Source organism: Falco punctatus (genome assembly GCF_963210335.1).
Source record: "Falco punctatus genome assembly, chromosome: 3".
Taxonomy (NCBI): domain Eukaryota; kingdom Metazoa; phylum Chordata; class Aves; order Falconiformes; family Falconidae; genus Falco; species Falco punctatus.
This window is the reverse complement of record NC_137582.1, coordinates 26,001,848-26,014,965: the sequence shown is the minus strand read 5'-3', so window position 1 is coordinate 26,014,965 and position 13,118 is coordinate 26,001,848. Positions and strand designations below refer to the sequence as shown.

General features: G+C 41.8%; 1 protein-coding gene across 7 annotated transcripts in view; it reads left to right on the top strand.

Annotated features, from left to right (window-relative positions):
* The window catches only part of OXR1 (oxidation resistance 1), a 294,879-nt gene that overhangs the window by 190,048 nt on the left and 91,713 nt on the right, over nt 1-13,118 (top strand). The gene's annotated exons all lie outside the window — the stretch shown is intronic.

Below are 13,118 nucleotides of genomic sequence, written 5' to 3'. Positions count from 1 at the left end.
TTTTATTGCAGTCTGTAATTAGAAAAGCTGTGTACAACTTTTCACCTATGTATCACCTCTATACAGATCTATTACTACAAGTCTATAACATTATGGTTTGCATTTTACATCCCTAGATGTTTGGATTTAATGAGAATGTTAACAGTGCCACATCCTGTCACAGAAGGAAGACTGGGGTTTTCAGTTTTAGTATTGAAGGCTTGGCTAGTCAATGAAATAGATGTGTTTGCTGGAACCACACTTGAGATTCCCTTGAAAGCAAGCCCAGATCTAAACTTTCCAAGACAAATTGTAATACTTTGAGCCAGAAGATCAAACCTACCATCTGTGAAGCTGAAATGTAGTTTTGCTGCTATTTGCAATACACAGACCAAGGTCATGTGAGAAATCTGCATATTGGCAAGACTCTGATGAGGGAAATCTTGGGCTGAGGATGACAGCAAACTGGTGCACACCTTAGGGATGAGGAATTCTCATGCAGTTCCTCCCCTGCCTTGCAGTTTTTGGCTTGTATTTTCATACAGCTCCAAGGTGTGGCCGCTTTGTAAGAATAAAATGTGTTTTGCTTAAACTGACTTTAACCTGATGGACATTCCTCCTTAGCTTCAAAATTATGCCCACAAAAAAAATATTGCAGTCAAAACTTACAGCTTTCATCCAGAATACTCAGAAGTCACTATCAGAACCAGAGCTATACCAGCTGTCACAGTCAGGCTGTTCTTTCTGCTGAGTATAGGTTCTGTTGCGCTGTTCCATGCATTATAGGAGAAGGATTCAATTAACTTTAAATTATCTGTAATAAAAATGAGAAAGCAATTAAAATGAATGCAGTCTTCTTCAATGCTAACTTAAATTCAGAGCTTGGAAAGTTATCAAAAAGGTTGCTTGTTGCTTTTATTTAAGATGATAATTGATATTGAGGAACCACACTTCCTTTTTTAAAATGTGCTTTCCTTATGTAGTTCTGCATATCCTTTATGAAATATTTGGTTAATTAATTACAGTTTTAAGGAAAAAGAAAATTGTCATAGAGAAAGCAACTGCATTCTGTTAAATATCCTTCCTGAGAACTCATTTTATGAGGTACTTTACATCCTGGTACAGCAATTTAGCCAAGATTTGAAAAGATCCAAATAAAGAGAAGTTATGGACAGTTTCCATGGACTCCTGAATGTCGTTTTTCAACTACTGGCAAATATGCCTCCTCTGTAGGCATATAGATGCAATGCAGAAATTTAAGGGAAGTAACATCAAAAGGATCACCTGCAGATTCAAACTGCATGGAAAACTCTCTTTCTGGAAGGTAAAAGGGACTGTAGGAGAACAGGGAGAAATTACTGCTCTTCTCAAAAGCCCCTTTGACAATTTCTGTCTTTACTTACTGACAAAATCTTTGGAAGAACATAGCAGGTATAGCTTGTGACTCCAGTTTCTTTATGTAGAACTGTAACTGTTATGGGATACAGCTTGGAAGACTCTGAAGTCCTCAGTGCAGTGTCTTTTCTGAAAGATGTACCTCTGGTGGACCAAGAGTTTCTGCAATAACAGACTGAAGCCAGATACATAGGGTTTAGGCTGTTGAATCCAAGTTGAATCAGATCTCGAGCTCCTGCCGGTCTGGGTGGGGTTTTTTTGTACAATGCTGTCTTATATACAAACAGCCTTCATGTTTTACCCTTATTCATGCCATCGTGGAAACATGGTGGGATGACTCGCACAACTGCAGTGCTGATAATATGGGTGGTTATAAACTTTTCAGAAGGGACAGACAAGGAAGGAGAGGTGGTGGGGTAGCCCTGTATGATAGGGAGTGTTTTGATTGTCTAGAGCTTAATGATGGTGATGATAGGGTTGAGTGTAAAAACCAGGGGGAAGGCCAGCAAGAAAGGCCACCTGTCATGGTGGGAGTCTGTTACAGGCCACCCAGCCAGGATAAAGAGGCAGACAAAATGTTCTCCAAGCAGCTGGTAAAAGTCTCACAGTCGTTAGCCCTTGTTCTCATGAGGGACTTCAACTTACCAGCTGTCTGCTGGAAATACAACACAGTGGAGAGGAAACAGCCTAGAGAGTGTGGGAAAACAGCTGGTCCATGGGCCAGCCAGGGGCGATGCCCCCTGCTGGACCTGCTGTTTGCGAGCAGAGGACTTGTGGGTGAAACAGTGCTTGGAGGCCGTCTGGGACATAGTGGTCACAAAATGGTAGAGTTTTCAGTTCTCAGAGAAGTAAGGAGCAGGGTCAGCAGAGCTGCAGCCTTGGAATTCCAGAGGACAGACTTTGGCCTGTTTAGGAGACTGTTTGGTAAAGCCCATTGGGAGAGAGCTCTGAAGGGCCAAGGAGTCCAGGAAGGGTGGACATTCTTCAAGAAGGCAGTCTTAAAGGCACAGGAGCAGGCTGTCCCCATGTGCTGAAAGATGAACTGGCAGGGGAGAAGACCAGCCTGATTGAACAGAGAGTTTTGGCTGGAACTTAGGGAAAAAATGGAGAATTTGTGCGCTTTGGAAGAAGGGGCGGTCAACTTAGGAGGACTACAAGGATGTTGTGAGGTTATGCAGGGGAAAAATTAAAAGAGCCAAAGCCCAAATAGAACTTGATCTGGCTACTGCTGTAAAACACAAAAATTTTATAAAATTCTTTGAATACATTAGCAACAAAAGGAAGGCTAAGGAGAATCTCTATCCTTAATTGGATGTGGTGGGGAAACATAGTGGACAAAGGATGAGGAAAAGGCTGAGGTACTTAATGCCTTCTTTGCCTCCATCTTTAATAGTAAACCCAGGTGTTCTTTGGGTAGCCAGCCCTGTGAGCTGAAAGACAGCGATGGGGAACAGAATGAAGCCCCCATAATCCAAGGGGAAATGGTCAGCAACCTGTTACACCACTTGGACACACACAAGTCAATGGGGCTGGATGGGATCCACCCAAGGGTACTGAGGGACCTGGCAGAAGTGCTCACCAAGCCACTCTCCCTTTATCAACAGTCTTGGCTAACTGGGGAGGTCCCAGTTGACTGGAGGTTAGCAAATCTGACGCCCATCTACAAGAAGGGCAGGAAGGAGGATGTGGGGAACTACAGGCCTGTCAGACTGACCCCAGTGCTGGGGAAGGTTATGGAGCAGATCATTGTGAGAGCCATCATGTCTCACATACAGGACAAGCAGGTGATCAGGCCCAGCCAACATTTGTGAAAGGCAGGTCCTGACTAACCTAATCTTCTATGACAAGGTGACCGACCTAGTGGCTGAGGGGAAGGCTGTGGATGTTGCCTACCTAGAGTTTAGTAAAGCCTTTGACACTGTTTCCCACAGCATTCTCTTGCAGAAACTGGCTGCTTACAGCTTGGATGGATGTACTCTGCGCTGGGTAAAAACCTGGCTGTATGGCTGAGCCCAGAGAGTGGTAGTAAATGGCATTACTTCCAGCTTTTTATTACATCCAGCTGGCAGCCAGTCACAAGTGCTGTTCCCCAGGGCTCAGTACTGGTGCCAGTCCTCTTTAATATCTTAATCAATGATCTGGATGAGGAGATCAGGTGCATCCTCAGTACATTTGCAGATGGCATCAAGTTGGGCAGGAGTGTTGATCTGCTTGCACGTAGGAAGGCTCTGCCGAGGGATCTGGACAGGCTGATTCAATGGATCCAGGCCAGTTGTATGAGGTTCAACAAGGCTCAGTGCCGGGTCCTGCACTTGGGTTACACCAACCCCACGCAGCGCTGCAGGCTGGGGGAAGAGCGGCTGGAAAGCTGCCTGGTGGGAAAGGACCTGGGGGTGCTGGCTGACAGCCGGCTGGGCATGAGCCAGCAGTGTGCCCAGGTGGCCAAGAAGGCCAACAGCATCCTGGCTTGTATCAGAAACAGTGTGGCCAGCAGGACCAGGGAAGTGATTGTCCCCCTGTACTCAGCACTGGTGAGGCCACCCCTTTACTACTGTGTTCAGTCTTGTGCCCCTCACTACAGGAAAGACACTGAGCTGCTGCAGTGTGTCCAAAGAAGGGCAGTGTAGCTGATGAAGTGTCTGGAGCACAAGTCTTGTGAGGATCAGCTGATAGAACTTTGTGTGGAGAAAAGGAGGTTCAGGGGGGATCTTATTGCTCTCTACAACTACCTGAAAGGTGTTTGTAGCGAGGTGGGTGTTGGTCTCTTCTCCCCAGTAACAAACGATAGGATACGAGGAAATGTCCTCAAGTTGTGCCAGGGGAGGTTTGGATTGGATATTAGGAAAAAAATCTCCACTGAAAGGGTGGTCAGTCATTGGAACAGGCTGCCTAGGAACATGGTAGAATCACCACCCCTGGAGATATTTAGAAGATGTGTAGATGTGGCACTTCAGGACATAGTTTAGTGGTGGACATGGCAGTGCTAGTTTAACAGTTGGATTTGATGACCTTAAGGGTCTTTTCCAACCTAAATGATCCTATGCATCGATGATTTTGGTACAGACAGCTCATGTAGGGTTTTAGCTTTAGAGTCTTCTCCTTTTCTTCAGAAGATTAGAGATATGTTTATAAATCTGAAGATTTAGTTCTTTTTGACAGTGATTGCAAGCAATATAATTTACTACTCTTTGAGGAGGGAAAAAAGAGGAGAAAAGAGGGACCGGTGGTGAATGTGTTTTGAGGAAATCTGAAAGGAGATTGTGTAGACCTGTATTACATATTTGTTCCTGAATATAATCATAAGTATTGGAAGTCTTTGTGATCCATGCAGTAGGACAGGAAAGGAAGCCGCTTCCAGAAAAATGGGATTTGGTTCACTTAACCTTTTGTTTGTTATGTTGCCTATCAGCCAGACCTAGTAGGAGCTTCACGGCAAATGAAGTAGTACTGGAGCTATGGGATGCAAATCATAGAATCCTAGAATGGTTTGAGTTGGAAGAGACTTTTAAAGAACATCTAGTCCCACCCACCTGCCATAGGCAGTGATATCTTTCACTAGATCATGTTGCCTAAAGCCCCGTCCAACCTGACCTTGAACACCTCCACTTATTGGGCATCCACAACTTCTGTGGGCAACCTGTCCAGTTATGTCACCACCCTCATAAAAACTTTCTTCCTTATGTCCAATCTAAACCTACCCTCTTTCAGTTTAAAATCAGTGCCCCTTGTCCTGTCACTACAGGCCTTGGTAAAAGGTCTCTCTCCATCTGTTTTATAAGCCCCCTTTATATACTGAAGGTCTCCTCAGAACCTTCTCCAGGCTGAACAACCCCAACTGTCTCAGCCTTTCTTTGAAGGAGAGGTGCTCCAGCCCTCTGATCATTTTCATGACCCTCCTCCGCACCCATTATAAGAGGTCGATTTCTTAATTGTACTGGGGATCCCATAGCTGGTAACACAGTACTCCAGGTGAGGTCTCACAAGAGCAGAGTAGAGGGGGAGGATCACCTCCCTCGACCAGCTGGCCACACTTCCCTCTATGCAACCAAAGATACCATTGGCTTTCTGGGCTGCAAATGCACATTGCCACATCATGTCCAATCTTTCATCCACCAGGATCCCCAAGTCCTTTTCCACAGGGCTGCTCTCAATCCCCCAGTCTGTATTGATACTGGGGATTGCCCCAATCCAGGTGCCTGACCTTGTATTGGCATTGTTGAACCTTTTGAGTTTTGCATGGGCCCACTCCTCAAACCTGTCATTGTCACTCCATATGGCATCCCTTCCCTCAAGTCAATCAACTGCACAACTCAGCTTGGTGTCACTTGCAAAATTGTTGAAGGTCCACTCACTCCCACTGTCTGTCTTGTTAATAAACATATTAAATAGTGTTGGTCCCAGTATGGACCCTTGAGGGATACTACTCGTTACTGGTTTCCATTTGGACATTGAACCATTAACTATAACTTTTTTTATGCAACCATCCAGTTAATTCCTTATCAGCCATAACAGTCCATCCATCAAACCCGTATCTCTCCAATTTAGTGGCAAGAATATTACAAGGGACTGTAAATAATTCACTTCATCAACATAGCTTCTTTAGCTGGTGACTTTTAGGGGGTTTTGGACTTTCTTGTGGAAAAAAATCACGTGGAAGTTAGAGGGACTCTGTGATTTTTCTCAACCATGTAAGCATGGACTTCCCCCTATAATATGGCTGGAACTTCATTGCAGTTGGAAGGGACAGAGAGCTTCTCCTTCCCACTGAGATTCAAGAGGTTTCAGAGATCTTAATTTTTTATTTATTTTTTTAAGCCATGAACTGGCAGTTTTCATGTGGTGGCTTGGGATCCTAGCAGTTTGTAAGAAATTACTTCAGATTTCATGCCACTAACTAAAAGAAGCTTCTAGCTAGACTTTGGTGATCCCCATCCTTCACAACTGGATAGGGACATCAGCTGTGCACTGGCTGGGACTTGATGTGACAGAAGAGTTCTCAAAAGACAGCACAGCTGCTATCCGCAGTTTTCCTTAGGGCTTGTATATGGGGGCTTTTCTCTTTGCTGGTCCATTTCTGAAGGGAGAGCTGCATGTGTGAGCTGCTTGAAAATACAAAATTCTGGGCATTCTTCCTCAGGGATTCCTCATTTCAAGTTCAGAGCAAGATCTGGTCTGTCTCTGATGTGGCTGCAAGGAGAGATTCTGCATGTGGAAATAGCTGAGAGCCAAAATGGATAGAATCCAGAATCCTTTGCACTTTTCCAGCTCTTGTTTCACAGAAATGATCATATATGTTTATGGGTACTGGAGAAATTTCTCTGAGTGTTTATGTTTTCCAGGCAATCTTTTCCAATCCTGTCCTGCCATCCAAGGGGCCAGGGGCAGAGCTGTACCGCCTGCAGGTTGAAGACTTGCCCAGGAGAAGACACTGCAGTCATTTTGAGTTTCATGACAAAAGATAGAATAAAAATTGAGGATGATCCTTAGCTAAACAGAACTAAGTCTTCACAGTTGACACTGAGAAGAGCATGAGCCATGGAGTGACTTGCAGCTTTGTTAAGTTACGTTATGTACTAAGTTATGTATGAGCATTTGGGCATTTCTTTTCAGGTTGTGCCACTATTGCCGTGTGTGGCATCAGTTTCTCATAACCCATGTGGATGGAGGCTGCAAGCCCCTCCACAGAGGCCAACTTGTCACAGTTCCAAAAGGATTTCCCAAAGATGAATAGGGAACACTGAAATGTTTGTGATTCCTCAGCAGGAAAACGATGGTCTGGTGCCAAGGGCCAGATCAGGGAGCTTTCTAAGCATATCTTGGGTTGGGGCAGGTGGAGGAGAGCTGAAAACAGCAGCTCAGTTTCTTTGTCCTGCTGGGTCTTCACCTATTAGCAGGTGCTGGTGGAAGATGGGGAGGAGCATGTCCCCCACCACATTATGTTTCCTACATTCAAAATGAAGTTGTGTCTTCCAGCACAGTTCGGCTGCTGCAAAGAAAGGTAGTAGAAAGAATTGCTGTCATCAAAGAGTGTGCAGAAGACATAATTTCTGCTCCAAAGTATTTTTAAAATCTAAAATCTCATAACATAAGATGCTGCAAAATTGCACCGTATTATGTTTCATCACTGCTGAGATTGTTTTTTTCTTCTCTATTTTTCCTTGTCTCCTTATCATGTTTTTTTTCTTACAATTCTCTCATTGTCATTCCAGTAGGTATGTACTGTATCACGGCAGTGCTTGAAGAAGAGCTGTTTATACAATGTGAGCAAAAACATACTGCAAAAAATACATAACTGTAAAAGTAAATCAGAAGACAGAGAGAAGAGAAAAAAAATATTTTCTAGGTACTCAGATGAGGCAGAATATATGCCCGCAGACACAGAGGAGTCAAAGGTTGGACTTAGAGCATCAGTAACATAAAAGAATCAGTCCTTTTAGGCTTCCTGCAGTAGGTGCTGTTATTTGTGAGGAGATCCTGACCTGCTTGTTGCTCCCTGTGTGCTGTTTCCCAGAGGTCACCTTCTGCTCAGGTGGTTCCATCAAAAACAGAAGTGGGGGAGAGAATGAAATGCTGTCTGCAAATCTTTCATTTGCACTAAGAAAACCTTCCAAGAGAGCAATAAAAATTGCATGGACATGCTTCTTCCCTTCTTGTCCAGTAACTGTGCCCATGCCTCCATTACCACCCCCCCCCCCCCCACCCCCCCCCCCCCCGGACTATGTAGGGAGTAGGGAATGTGTGGTATTGTGAAATTTTGTGTGTAATAAGGGAACTCTAATGCTGGAAGCGTAGACTGCTTGGTCTTGTTACTAGTTCTACTCTTTTCCTGTAAATTCTCCATCTTTGATACTTGTGATTTCAGTACTGTGTGGATTTTCAGATACTGAATTTCCATGCCACATACTTATTATAGTCTCCTTCTTTTTGCCTGCTCACTGCTAGGTTTTGCTCCTTCTGTACAGAAATTTGAGAGCTTGGTTTAGAATCCATCATGGAGAGAAGTGCTCTGGAAATAAAGTAGCTGACTGTACTTTTTGTGCCTTTCAAGGACATAGTTTCTTATGTGCCAGAGAAGAGGAACCAGTGAGTAAACAAAAAGGGAGAAACAAAAAAGTAAGACCTCCTGCACTCCAGCATATGACCAAAATAAATATGAAGCTAAAGTCCATCATGTGGCCTGAACATTGCCAAAACTTCTATGACCACATACTGGCAGTACTGGCTTGCAGAATCCCCATTAATAAAGGGTTTTGCATAGGAACCAATAGCAAGGTACAGTTTTGAACTGATACCTATTGGAACATTCTTTTAAACAAAATTTGACAAAATGTACTATATTTAGACTTGTACTTTTCCACTGTCAAAATGTTACATCTCAAAACTCTGCAGAATGCCCTCCGGGAGACACACATTTCTGTATTCAGTAAGGAGGCAAGAAAAGGTGTGTCTGGCATGAACAAATCTTGGTCGAATGCTTCACTTTAATTCTTCTACTTCATGCTGGGTTTGTTCTGAAAACAATTAACAAGAAGAGAATGTTGCCCTTTCACTTTTCTCTTGAGTAACCCTTTTGTGCCCAGGGTACTCGCCAGTTTATTAACGTTTGGAAATAAGATTTTGTAGTGGAGTAAGAGAAGCAAAGTGCAGGACTTGCAGTAGCACCACAGGGGTTCTGCTGTAAAATCTCATGGATCCCCACTCAGTGCTTTCCAAACACGTCACTTTGTGCTCTTCAGACAACCTCTCTCTTACCCAAAAGCAAAGCTGAGTTAAGAGTGTGACCCAGGAAGCCAGAAGAAATTGGCCAAGAGCATCTTTTTCATTTTTTACCATGTCCATTCACTAGATGTGCCCTGGAGTTAAGCCCTTACACTAGTGCCATCTCCAATGAAGTACTTCTGCACTGGAAGAATGTACCAGCATGAGACTGCCCTTTGGAGAACTTCCAAGGATATGATTTGTAAAGCTAATGCCAGAGACTGTACCTTCTTAGAGGTCAGCAATACAAGATTCATTCCTGTACATACAAGGAATTCATTCAGAGTATGTGAATCATGATACTGTGTCCTTTCTTTGGAAAATCATGTCAGATGTGAAAATAACTGTTTCCTTCAGTTGTAAATTTTGTCCTTCAGAACAGCAGCCACAGGTTGTAATTGAAGATGCAACCATAAATGTTCATGCTCTTTGTCAAATCTTTTTAACTGTAAAGGAAAAGAAAAGCCACAGAACTGCATTTCTTGTGAGCAGAATGGTTCTTAGCTTCCACCCCCACTCCCCCCACGCCCCTGAACGATCCAGTAAACAGTCCTTATTAAAAGGGATCAAGTAAGGCCAAGTGTTAAAGAAAAGCAGCCTTTAAAGATGCTATTTGGTACTAAGCTAATGCACGCTTTGGTAAGTGTCTTTTCAATGCAGCTTCAGGCACTTTATGTGTATCTGTATCATCAGCTGTATAAAACTACTATTATTGTTAGCTCAGATAGTGGTTATGTGGGAGAAGAGACTGTTCTCATCAACACAGATATCAAAGATAAGGGAGGGGGAAAAATAAGCATTTAACATTGTAAATCTGAAATACAGTCATACTTTGTTCACGGCAGGTAACATAATGTCTCCTTGAGAAAACTGGGTGAGTCAGGCAGTTTATTACTGTTTTCTAGTAAAGCTGCTTTAATTGATAGCCATATTTTGAAAGGGAAAATTTGTTCTTTTGGGATTGTTTGTACACTTTCTTTTTAGTATTTTGTTTGCTGGTTATGCAAAGACTCAGATTTCCATGTAAGCAGTCTGCAGTTTGTTTATTGTCGTATGTTAAAACACTTTGCCCCTTATAGTTTTCTGCTGACTCCTTGCTGTGATAGTTTGATCATTATTAGAGAAATCAAATGTTCTCTCCCTAGCACTGCAAGAGCTGTCTCAACTTGTTCAATGCCCTATTTTCCCTGAGTGCACCACATTTTCATTACAGAATCAGCCCACTGAACATCTGAAAATTTAACTTAGAGAAGTACAATGGCATTAGTTAAGATATTTCATATGTTTTATATAAGTAAAACCATGAAAGGGGAAAAAAAGATTTCTGAGAAATGTAAATTACTAAAGTACAACAATCAATCGCATGCTGCTTTGCTGTAAGTAATCAAGGGGCTCACAATATCATTTGACTGCTAACTAATGGAAGGAGAATTTGTTGCACTTACGGGTAACTGTTCACTGAAAAATCACTTTTTTCCTCCCTCCTAAAAACATTATTGCAACCTGTAAAAGGGAGTAAATGTAAAGAGCAGTATCTCAGGTAAAGTTGGGTGTTGTTGAGTGTCTGTAAGTATGAAAGAAATAAAGAAAAGCAACATCTGAAAATGGTTTGGAGATCATCCCTATGGGTCTATTTGCACTTAGCCTTAGACTAGTATTTGGATTTTCTTCTTGAAGCATGAGTTCTGGAAAAGAAAAGGCAAAGATCTTAAAAACAAACCACTTTGAAACACAGGAGATCAGTTTGGAGACGCTGATATTAAAGAAATCCAAGTCTCTGCATTATATATGTGGATGGCAAGAAAATACTTTTTTATGGAGTGCCTTTTGGCTCACAGCAGGGCTGACTGGTCAGCATGGTAACACTTTAATTGCCTCAGAACTTCTGCAATATTCTGTTTGACGCTAAGTCTAAAAAAGTGTTAGAAAAGCAGTTCATTTAAAGGGGAGTGACAAAGAACATTGTGGTACTAGCATCTCCTTATAATTTATGGTTTTGTTAAGGAAAAAAAAAATATTTTTTGGGGAGGAGACAAAAATATTACTTTGCAATAAAAACAACCATGGCTGCTCTACTTTTGAATATTTATATGAATTTTTACCTCAAGTGATGCAAAATGCTTTTGTAAAATGCAAGAGGCATGGCAGACCACAAAATTGAGCAAGATTTTCCTATCTGCAATATGTCATGGCAATCTGCCCTCTTAAGGTCTAATTACCTCTTTCAGAAGACTTGGTAATTGTGCAAGCTGCACACAGTTTCTGTTCTTAATTCTTTTTCTTTAGGGTAATAATGCTGATACTTGAAGAAGTGTCTTGCTGTCCAAACAAACTAAAAGCATTTAAACAGTCAAAACACTGCTGTGGATATCAAAGATGTCTAATAAATTGCACTTCCCAGCACAGAATGTCAGTGAGGCTAACCACCCAGTGATGCTGGTTTGGTGACTGAGACACCTTTGTCCTGAGTCAGACCAGTTTACAAAATGGAAAGACAGCTTCCACAGCCAGACCATTTTGGTCATAGCGTGTCATGGGTAGCACTTATGTTTTGGTGAACGCAGATCATCACGTGGCACCTGAAATCCCTATTTATGTCACCATGAGAGGCTTACTCCCCTCTGCTGTTTCATTCAGTAAAAATCTTTTCTACGCATCTGCCAAAGCACTCATGCAGGCCCTACAGCACTGGCGACCTTGTTTGGCAGTCCATGTAGGATGGGTGGGGAATGTTTATGGTACCAGCAAGTCTTGTGTCATCTGGCCTGAATAACCTTGGAAAGTGAATGCTATAGCCTGTGCTCCGTGGTGTCGTCACGTCTATTAGAAGTAATATTAAATACTATGTCTGTTGAGAAAGAGTGAATTGTAATGTGCTGTCTACAAGTTCTAATTGACCTTAACCTTTTTGATCACATAAGTAATCACTACATGCATAAAAACCATATAAAGCAGACTTTATAAAATGAGATTGTTTGCTATCTTGTTTTCTACCTGCTGGCTTCAAAATGTAAAGGCAAAACACTAGTCTTCAAAGAAGTTAAGGAAAGGTCAAGAGTATTCAGTGTAAAAATTAATATACGTCTCATTTGAAAGAATACTGTCTTTCTGTGACTTACAAAACAAAATATATCTGATACTAAAATAATAATAGCTTGAAAGAAAATATTTAATGCCAGGAGTGGTGTTGGGTTTGATGTCTTTATGCAGAGAATGCTGAATACAAATTACATAGTAAAAAGCCTGGAAAGTTTATGGTGCTGAGACTAAAATAATTTTTTAGTGGAGCATACCTTAATTTAAGAACTCCTTATTACATACAAATTGAAAATGTGCATCATATGAAAATAAGTGGTACAAATAAAATTATGGATATTTTTATTAAGGCTTGTGACAGTTGAATTTCATAAAAACAGTGAAGATACAATTCCCTTAAAAAATACAAAGTTGAACAGTCAAATAAGGAAGTATATACAAAACAGAATAATCATGTAGAGTATTTTTAATCCAGAGGACGCGGCAAGCATGGAGGATACTAAGAATTTAAAGTATTTGTAGGTGAGTAGATGTCATGCATCTACTAAATCACACCTGCAATGTCTGTATTTACCTTTGAAGCAAAATAATTTCATCAGAAAGGATTTCAGTATCAGGAAGCCAGGATGACTTCAGTACGCAGGAATCTGTTTAGATTATGAATTGTTTGGGCCACTGGTTTGTTTTATATCTGTGTATTTTCATGAGCTGAGTACAATCTCAATGCAAAACAAACCCAAATTCTCTTCCTCCCTTCACTTTTTCTGGAAGTGTTAAAAACTGAAGTCAGGATAATGATGGTATTTATTAAAATACTTTATTCATTCTAATAATTCAGTATCTGATTCCTGTGGACTCCAGTAGGACCTGCGCAGGCTAGTTCTGTGCTGTCGCGACAGCTGCACTGTGCTGCCGAGCTGTCAGAAAGATGCTCTAAAAAAAGGGGCCAG